Raw genomic sequence first — 10,179 nt, 5'->3', positions numbered from 1 at the left:
AATGATCAGACAGAAGGGAGTTTTCAGGGAATACTGTTAAGTCTTCAATTTCCATACCATAAGTCAGAACAAGATCTAAGATATGATTAAAGTGGTGGGTGGACTCATTTACATTTTGAGCAAAGCCAATTGAGTCTAATAATAGATTAAATGCAGTGTTGAGGCTGTCATTCTCAGCATCTGTGTGGATGTTAAATCGCCCACTATAATTATCTTATCTGAGCCAAGCAGTAAGTCAGACAAAAGGTCTGAAAATTCACAGAGAAACTCACAGTAACGACCAGGTGGACGATAGATAACAACAAATAAAACTGGTTTTTGGGACTTCCAATTTGGATGGACAAGACTAAGAGTCAAGCTTTCAAATGAATTAAAGCTCTGTCTGGGTTTTTGATTAATTAATAAGCTGGAATGGAAGATTGCTGCTAATCCTCCGCCTCAGCCCGTGCTACGAGCATTCTGGCAGTTAGTGTGACTCGGGGGTGTTGACTCATTTAAACTAACATATTCATCCTGCTGTAAAAAAGGTTTCTGTAAGGCAGAATAAATCAATATGTTGATCAATTATTATATCATTTACTAACAGGGACTTAGAAGAGAGAGATCTAATGTTTAATAGACCACATTTAACTGTTTTAGTCTGTGGTGCAGTTGAAGGTGCTATATTATTTTTTCTTTTTGAATTTTTATGCTTAAATAGATTTTTGCTGGTTATTGGTGGTCTGGGAGCAGGCACCGTCTCTACGGGGATGGGGTAATGAGGGGATGGCAGGGGGAGAGAAGCTGCAGAGAGGTGTGTAAGACTACAACTCTGCTTCCTGGTCCCAACCCTGGATAGTCACGGTTTGGAGGATTTAAGAAAATTGGCCAGATTTCTAGAAATGAGAGCTGCTCCATCCAAAGTGGGATGGATGCTGTCTCTCCTAACAAGACCAGGTTTTCCCCAGAAGCTTTGCCAATTATCTATGAAGCCCACCTCATTTTTTGGACACCACTCAGACAGCCAGCAATTCAAGGAGAACATGCGGCTAAACATGTCACTCCCGGTCCGATTGGGGAGGGGCCCAGAGAAAACTACAGAGTCCGACATTGTTTTTGCAAAGTTACACACGATTCAATGTTAATTTTAGTGACCTCCGATTGGCGTAACCGGGTGTCATTACTGCCAACGTGAATTACAATCTTACCAAATTTATGCTTAGCCTTAGCCAGCAGTTTCAAATTTCCTTCAGTGTCGCCTGCTCTGGCCCCCGGAAGACAATTGACTATGGTTGCTGGTGTTGCTAACTTCACATTTCTCAAAACAGAGTCGCCAATAACCAGAGTTTGATCCTCGGCGGGTGTGTCGCCGAGTGGGGAAAAACGGTTAGAAATGTGAACGGGTTGGCGGTGTACACGGGGCTTCTGTTTAGGACTACGCTTCCTCCTCACAGTCACCCAGTCGGCCTGCTTTCCCGGCTGCTCGGGATCTGCCGGAGGGGAACTAACGGCGGCTAAGCTACCTTGGTCCGCACCAACTACAGGGGCCTGGCTAGCTGTAGGATTTTCCAAGGTGCGGAGCTGAGTCTCCAGTTCGCCCAGCCTGGCCTCCAAAGCTACGAATAAGCTACACTTATTACAAGTACCATTACTGCTAAAGGAGGCCGAGGAATAACTAAACATTTCACACCCAGAGCAGAAAAGTGCGGGAGAGACAGGAGAAGCCGCCATGCTAAACCGGCTAAGAGCTAGTAGCTATGCTAAGCTAGCGGATTCCTAAAAACATACGAAGTGAATAATGTGTAAATAATTTAGAGGTGATTCAGCAGAGGGAGTGCTTTAGTTAAGGCACGTGAAGATTACACTGTGAAACAAATCGTTATCTAGTTATCTAGATCAATCTAACTGCACAGATTAAACAGCTAACAGATACAGCAAAACACCGCTGTGCTCCGGAACAGGAAGTGATACAATACCGCAGTGAGAGCCAACCACCAGTAGAGGCAAGCCCATTTCAAAAACCCACAGCTCACTAAATGGTCTAATCTCCACACGCTGACTTTAACAAGAACTAATGCACCGTCTGGCTCAGCTCACACATGACTTTAATACATCACAAGAGAGGTGGAAAATGTTGCTTTTGTAATTATAAGAACAGACCACTTCCAATTTAAGAAGCACATTTGCTTTATTATTATGTAACTCATATTTCCTATAGCTTATTTGCTTTTTTTTTTCTTTTTTCTGACATTTTATTTTTCATTTGTTTTGCTTACTCAGATGAGGCTGCAGCCCCAGCTAAAAATATTAAAATTCACTTTTTATTTTACTCATTTCATATTACTAAATAGTATGTGTTGAGTCTTTTTTATAGCAAGTTATTTAAAAATAAAGGTACAAAATTTATTTCAGGTTTTAATGTCAGATTTTCAGTGGGTTTAATGGTGCACTCTAGCTGTACTTGAAGGTTGGAATTTCCTAGTTTGGCACCCCAGGACCACGCCCTGAAGTTGGTTTTCCAACTCATTTGAACCCCACATACCCTGAGTTCACAATCCAAGATGGCTGCTCCAAGCATCAACAGAAGAAAAAGCTGATGTTTTCAGGTTTTCAATGTTCTTTTAGTATTCCTGGTTGTGTGTGTGTGTGTGTGTGTGTGTGTGTGTGTGTGTGTGTGTGTGTGTGTGTGTGTGTGTGTGTGTGTGTGTGTGTGTGTGTGTGTGTGTGTGCGTGCGTGCGTGTGCATGTGTGCGTGCGTGTGTCCAATTTTAGAAACTGTATACTTGTACTATCCTCTTGGTGTCTGTAGAGGATCTCCTCAACCCTAACAAGGGCGCAAACCCCCGGCCGAGACCCATAGGCCGGGGTTTGGGGGGCACTTTAGGCCCCCAGAAGCCAACGGTTTCTAGATAAGCTCAGATGCATTCTGAGCATCCAGAACAGTAATTTTAATGTTTTGAGAAGACCATAAAGTGGACACCATTTGACTTGTGCAATTTGAAACTGTGGATATAAGTACTTTATTCTGAGAATAGCCAGCATTGATTTTATTAAAATCCTGGTGTAAATAAGGTATCACCACATGTGTAGAACTCAAAAAGAATGATAGGTTGAGTTTTCATTAAAAAACAACTGAAATGTGGTAAAATGTATTCATAAATATGAAAGAACAGGCTCTTAATAATTATTAACTTTTTTTTTCTCAAGATTTGTTTTTGCATAAGTTTGAAAAAACAACAGATCATAAGTTTAGGATAAATTACTTATCATGAATTTAATTTTCGAAGTGGCACTAATGACAGCAGTCATACTGAACATAATTTCGCTTGCATACACTGATTTTGGAGATCAAGCAATAATTGCAGATGGGCTTTCTGAGGTCCCAGATAGCTTTTTTGATTTCCTTTTCTAACTTTCAGAATTTAGTAAATTAGCATATGATCCACTGATACTTATGTGTAGACACTAGTCCCTAGAGGCAACTATTTTTGGTTTCAAATCTGGGCAAATGCAGTTCCAGAAAATTCCGAATGTGACAAACAAGAAAGGTGTGTGGGGGGGGGGGGATGTCCCCCCTATCCCCCCACCAAATTGCCCCCATGAACCCTAGTGACCTGCCCTCCTTAGAGGAGGCAGAGATGGAAGGCTCTGGAAGAAGTCACTGGGGTAGTCAAAAACATTTAGAGTTTAAATTAAATTTAAAGTATCTGGTTGTTGGACTGACATGGCTGACACACCTACACAATGCTTCATAGAATTCTGGAATATTACTCCTTTATTCTCAAACTGAGAACTCAAACTCAGACTCAAACTCATTTTTAATAAAGGGGACCAGAGTTTGTGTTCTAGTTATGGAGGAATTGCACACTTCTCCATGTCCCTGGGAAACCCTATGTCAGTGTGCTAGAGAGGAGACATACAGTAGTGTTCAGAATAATAGCAGTGCTATGTGACTAAAAAGTTTAATCCAGGTTTTGAGTATATTTCTTATTGTTACATGGAAAACAAGGTACCAGTAGATTCAGTAGATTCTCACAAATCCAACAAGACCAAGCATTCATGATATGCACACTCTTAAAGCTATGAAATTAGACTATTAGTAAAAAAAAAAACAGTAGAAAAGGGGGTGTTCACAATAATAGTAGTGTGGCATTCAGTCAGTGAGTTCGTCAATTTTGTGGAACAAACAGGTGTGAATCAGGTGTCCCCTATGAAGGATGAAGCCAGCACCTGTTGAACATGCTTTTCTCTTTGAAAGCCTGAGGAAAATGGGACATTCAAGACATTGTTCAGAAGAACAGCGTAGTTTGATTAAAAAGTTGATTGGAGAGGGGAAAACTTATACGCAGGTGCAAAAAATGATAGGCTGTTCATCTACAGTGATCTCCAATGCTTTAAAATGGACAAAAAAAACAGAGACGCGTGGAAGAAAATGGAAAACAACCATCAAAATGGATAGAAGACTAACCAGAATGGTAAAGGCTCACCCATTGATCAGTTACCAGTCTGAAGTTACCTGTAAGCGCTGTGACAGTTAGAAGACGTGTGTGTGAAGCTAATTTATTTGCAAGAATCCCCCACAAAGTCCCTCTGTTAAATAAAAGACGTGCAGAAGAGGTTGCAATTTGCCAAAGAACACATCAACTGACCTAAAGAGAAATGGAGGAATATTTTGTGGACTGATGAGAGTAAAATTGTTCTTTTTGGGTCCAAGGGCCGCAGACAGTTTGTGAGACGACCCCCAAACTCTGAATTCAAGCCACAGTTCACAGTGAAGACAGTGAAGCATGGTGGTGCAAGCATCATGATATGGGCATGTTTCTCCTACTATGGTGTTGGGCCTATATATTGCATACCAGGTATCATGGATCAGTTTGGATATGTGAAAATACTTGAAGAGGTCATGTTGCCTTATACTGAAGAGGACATGCCCTTGAAATGGTGTTTCAACAAGACAATGACCCCAAGCACACTGCAGCCGGTCTGCTCTGTGTCAGCCTGATCCCATCAGGTCTCAGAAGCTAAGCAGAGCAGGATCTGGTTAGTACTTGGATGGGAGACCTCTTTGGAACACCAGCGGCTGTGTGTGTTTCTCCAGGTGAAACTGGAATTGCGTCAGGAAGGGCATCCGGTGTAAAATGAATGAAACAGAATCACATTTCATCTGTGCAAATGTCATGACAAGAGACAAATTTAGATCCATGTTTTGGAATGTCCACCTCAGATGACAGAAAGAAGGAAACATCAGGCCATGACAAACTATTTTGAATTAGGCCTCTTTATGAAGACATCCTCAGTGCCTGCAAGGCTTATTACCACCAGAGGATGGAGCTGAGAGTGGAGTGAGTGGCAATGAAGGCAAAAACTAGAATGAGACAGTACATGAGCCAACTAAATGGGGGATGAAACTCTTTGTATTAGCTGAATCAAGTATTGGCTACACCATCAGGTTCAGCAGATACGAGCTGGAGCACTCCTTAATCTGTGTAATCCCCATAAAATCGTTCCTGAAAGCCATCTGAATTTTCTGAATGGTGTCCACCTGGAGGTCTTTCACAGTTTCTGGAAAAATTTGATGCACCAAAGCTCCAAATTGTTCAGACATTTTATTCGCAATAAAAATCCCACGAGAGGGTGGACCACTGCTCACACAAAGCCTGCTCACAGGCGAATGACGCAACCGACAGGCGTGAAAAAAACTCATGCATGCGTATGAAGGTTCAAGCTTGGCTGATGCAATCACACATGATTCAAATCCATATGGTTTTTGCAAAAAATGAAAAGGTCGGATACTTTTCTAACAGACCTCGTACACTGGCAGGACTGTGACCACAAGAAAGCATGGCCTGTCCCATGATGTGGTCATGAATCTTATTCAGCCATCCTGTCTTTGGACTGAGTACCATATATACATAGACAATTTTTATACCAGCCCCAAACGAGGACAAGGCCAAGATGAAGTTTGGAGCATGTGGCACATACAGGGACAATAGAAAAGGATGCCCCAGAGAGACGGCAAATGCTCTCACCAAAATTGCAGAAGAGGATCTGTGAAATGGGTCAGAGAGGGGTCTCCAGTTTTTGTGAAATGGATGCACACATGGGAGGTGTCTGTGTGCTCCACCATCCATCCTGCATTTTTAGGTGAGCTGGTGCAGAGAAGGGTGAAGGATGGAAAGGATAGAAGCTGGACTGTGAAAGACATTCCCTATCCTACACCAGTTGTGGCCTACAACAAAAACATGGGCATGGGTGGCATTGAACTGTCCAGCCAGCTCATTCAGTACTACTCCACCTGCAGAAAAACTGCTCACTGGTACAGGACCGTGTTGCTGCACTTCCTTGGCATTGCAACCACAAATGCCTTAATCTTGCAACGTGTGATAAACAGTGTCAAGCAGGTGCAGCCCATGACACACAAAGACTTTAAGGTGGAGTTGGTTTGTCAGCTTTTTGGCACGGACAAGCAGGTGTCCCCCAGAGCAGGAGCCAGTATAATGTTCTTGTGCCCATTGTGACAGGCATGGATCCTGGACAACGCTGCCTTCAGGTGGACAACAGGAGGGGTGACACACCCTGGAAGTGTCAGGCCTGTGATGCGTGTGGCACAAACAATTTGTCCCACAATCTTAAGCTCCTCTGTTCGGTGAAGTCTTAGAAGTCTGGGTGTTGTGTTTGACCATCATTCAATATAGCAGTTCAAAATTGTTTTTATCATTTAAAGAACATTTCAAAATTTAGGCTGCTAGTGTCAAAGGCTGAACTGGAGATGATTATTCATGCTTTTGTTTCTTCTTGTTTGGATTATTGTAATGGTCTTTTTTTACTTAACAAATCAGCTTTGGAACAGCTTCAGACTGTGCAGCATGCTGCTGCAAGACTCAGCTGGGATGAACAGAAGAGCTTACAGCACTCTGTTTTTGCCTCTCTTCATTGGCTGCCAGTAAATTTTAGATTTCATTATAAAATTTTAGTTTTAGCTTTTAGGGCCCCACATGGAAAAGCTTCTCCGTAACATCATCAACCTGCTGAAACCTTACTCTTCTTTTGGGCCCTTAGGTCATCATCATGCTGATTAAACCATTACTTAAAAAGCCATCACTTGACCCAGCTATCTTAGCTAATTATAGGCCAATCTCCAACCTTCCTTTTCTCTCAAAGATTCTTGAGAGGGTAGTTGTAAAGCAGCTAACTGATCACCTGCAGAGGAATGGTCTATTTGAAGAGGTTCAGTCAGGTTTTAGAATTCATCATAGTACAGAAACAGCATTAGTGAAGGTTACAAATGATCTTCTTATGGCTTCGGACAGTGGACTTATCTCTGTGCTTGTTCTGTTGGACCTCAGTGCTGCTTTTGATACTGTTGACCATAAAATTCTATTACAGAGATTAGAGCATGTCATAGGTATTAAGGGCACTGCGCTGCGGTGGTTTGAATCATATTTGTCTAATAGATTACAGTTTGTTCATGTAAATGGGGAATCTTCTTCACGGACTAAAGTTAATTATGGAGTTCCACAAGGTTCTGTGCTAGGACCAATTTTATTCACTTTATACATGCTTCCCTTAGGCAGTATTATTAGACGGTATTGCTTAAATTTTCATTGTTACGCAGATGATACCCAGCTTTATCTATCCATGAAACCAGAGGACACACACCAATTAGCTAAACTGCAGGATTGTCTTACAGACATAAAGACATGGATGACCTCTAATTTCCTGCTTTTAAACTCAGATAAAACTGAAGTTATTGTACTTGGCCCCACAAATCTTAGAAGCATGGTCTCTAACCAGATCTTTACTCTGGATGGCATTTCCCTGACCTCTAGTAATACTGTGAGAAATCTTGGAGTCATTTTTGATCAGGATATGTCATTCAAAGCGCATATTAAACAAATATGTAGGACTGCCTTTTTGCATTTACGCAATATCTCTAAAATCAGAAAGGTCTTGTCTCAGAGTGATGCTGAAAAACTAATTCATGCATTTATTTCCTCTAGGCTGGACTATTGTAATTCATTATTATCAGGTTGTCCTAAAAGTTCCCTAAAAAGCCTTCAGTTAGTTCAAAATGCTGCAGCTAGAGTACTGACGGGGACTGGCAGGAGAGAGCATATCTCACCCGTGTTGGCCTCTCTTCATTGGCTTCATGTTAATTCTAGAATAGAATTTAAAATTCTTCTTCTTACTTATAAGGTTTTGAATAATCAGGTCCCATCTTATCTTAGGGACCTCGTAGTACCATATTACCCCATTAGAGCGCTTCGCTCTCAGACTGCAGGCTTACTTGTAGTTCCTAGGGTTTGTAAGAGTAGAATGGGAGGCAGAGCCTTCAGCTTTCAGGCTCCTCTCCTGTGGAACCAGCTCCCAATTCAGATCAGGGAGACAGATACCCTCTCTACTTTTAAGATTAGGCTTAAAACGTTCCTTTTCGCTAAGGCTTATAGTTAGGGCTGGATCAGGTGACCCTGGACTATCCCTTGGTTATGCTGCTTTAGACGTAGACTGTGGGGGGGTTCCCATGATGCACTGTTTCTTTCTCTTTTTGCTCTGTATGCATCACTCCGCATTTAATCATTAGTGATCGATCTCTGCCCCCTTCCACAGCATGTCTTTTTCCTGGTTCTTTCCCTCAGCCCCAACCAGTCTCAGCAGAAGACTGCCCCTCCCTGAGCCTGGTTCTGCTGGAGGTTTCTTCCTGTTAAAAGGGAGTTTTTCCTTCCCACTGTAGCCAAGTGCTTGCTCACAGGGGGTCGTTTTGACCGTTGGGGTTTTTCATAATTATTGTATGGCCTTGCCTTACAGTGTAAAGCGCCTTGGGGCAACTGTTTGTTGTGATTTGGCGCTATATAAAAAAAAAGTTGATTGATTGATTGATTGATGGTCCTGAACAGTCATTTTATAAATCGTGCAGATTGATCCTTTTGACCAGTCGCACCAAGACTCTAGACTGCTGTTCCTCTGGTTTTACGCTGCACAGACTACACAGACACTGACTCTTTTGCAGCTGAAGGCACTTTTATACAGACAATCTTTTAGGAAGACTTGTTGTTTTTATGTTGTTTTCTTTTTTATTGTGTTTTATATAGTTTGAAATGTTATTTCAAAGTGCAGTTAGGGATTGCAGGGTGTCCAGTTTGGTAACTTCAAAATGTCATCTCTGCTTTTTGTGGATGATGTGCTTTTGTTGGTTTCACCAGATTGAAGAGGCCTTCATCTTGGTGCATGTACACCTTTGATGCACTGAAATTCTGACACAATTAATAAAAACAAAACCACAATATATTAATATTGTTTTTATACCCACTGCAATTTTTTTAGGGGCAGGGGGGTGTATATAGGACTATTCATTTGTCCATCTGACCATGAATCTTTACAGCATAATTCATCCAAAAATGTTTGTTGAATTTCAACAACTTCACACAATTGTAATTCATCATGTGAAGATGTCTGTCCATCCATCCATCCATCCATCCTCTATACCTGGGGGACGGAGCCTATCCCAGCAGTCATAGCGCGTAGGACGCCAGTCTGCCGCAAGGCATGTGAAGATGTCCATGAAGCATGAACAAAAATAATTCTGGTGCAATGTCTTGAAAGGCAGGTAATTGAACTGTTGTTATTTAAAAACATCACCTGGGTTCCGGAATTGACCAAGCAAGATTAAATTTACCATAGGTCAATCACTGGGGTCAATCATCAAAAATGAACTTTTTCACTTTGGTTTGCACAAAATCTGGTACACGTATGAAGGAGGATTCTCAAATTGCCCATGAACAGCAAATTTGCCAAACATCAGTGATTGGAGCCAATATCATGCCTGTCTCTCTGCTGACCAACTCCTCTCAGGTCTTTTTGCTGATTTCTACCAAAGGTTGACCCCAGAAATGCCCTTAAAGAATTCCTTTTGGCAAAGGGAGAGGTCAAGGCATTGGATTTTCAAGCCTATCTGGATGAAACGTAGCACACACTTAGATGGACTCGAGACTTGTCCCGGCAAGGTCAGGAACAGGCCAATCATTTGGGTGAAGTTCAAGGTCATTTAGGTCAAATTACCATAGCAGTGCTGTCTTCATGCACAAAACAGCAACACTGTTTTCTTTTTAAAACATACCTACACATTATACAGCCAGTACCAAGTTAACCAGTATTTCAAAGATGTTTCAGAGCCATGTATTTTTAAAAACTAAACTTTTGCTG

The 10,179-nt window shown here is 41.7% G+C and overlaps 1 protein-coding gene across 1 annotated transcript in view; it reads left to right on the top strand.

The window, feature by feature from the left end:
- Positions 1-10,179, top strand: part of dscamb (Down syndrome cell adhesion molecule b) — a 498,706-nt gene that overhangs the window by 309,865 nt on the left and 178,662 nt on the right.

Source organism: Thalassophryne amazonica, chromosome 4 (assembly GCF_902500255.1).
Source record: "Thalassophryne amazonica chromosome 4, fThaAma1.1, whole genome shotgun sequence".
NCBI classification, from domain to species: Eukaryota; Metazoa; Chordata; class Actinopteri; order Batrachoidiformes; family Batrachoididae; genus Thalassophryne; species Thalassophryne amazonica.
The sequence above is the reverse complement of the archived record's forward strand: the minus strand, read 5'-3'. Positions and strand labels throughout refer to the sequence as shown.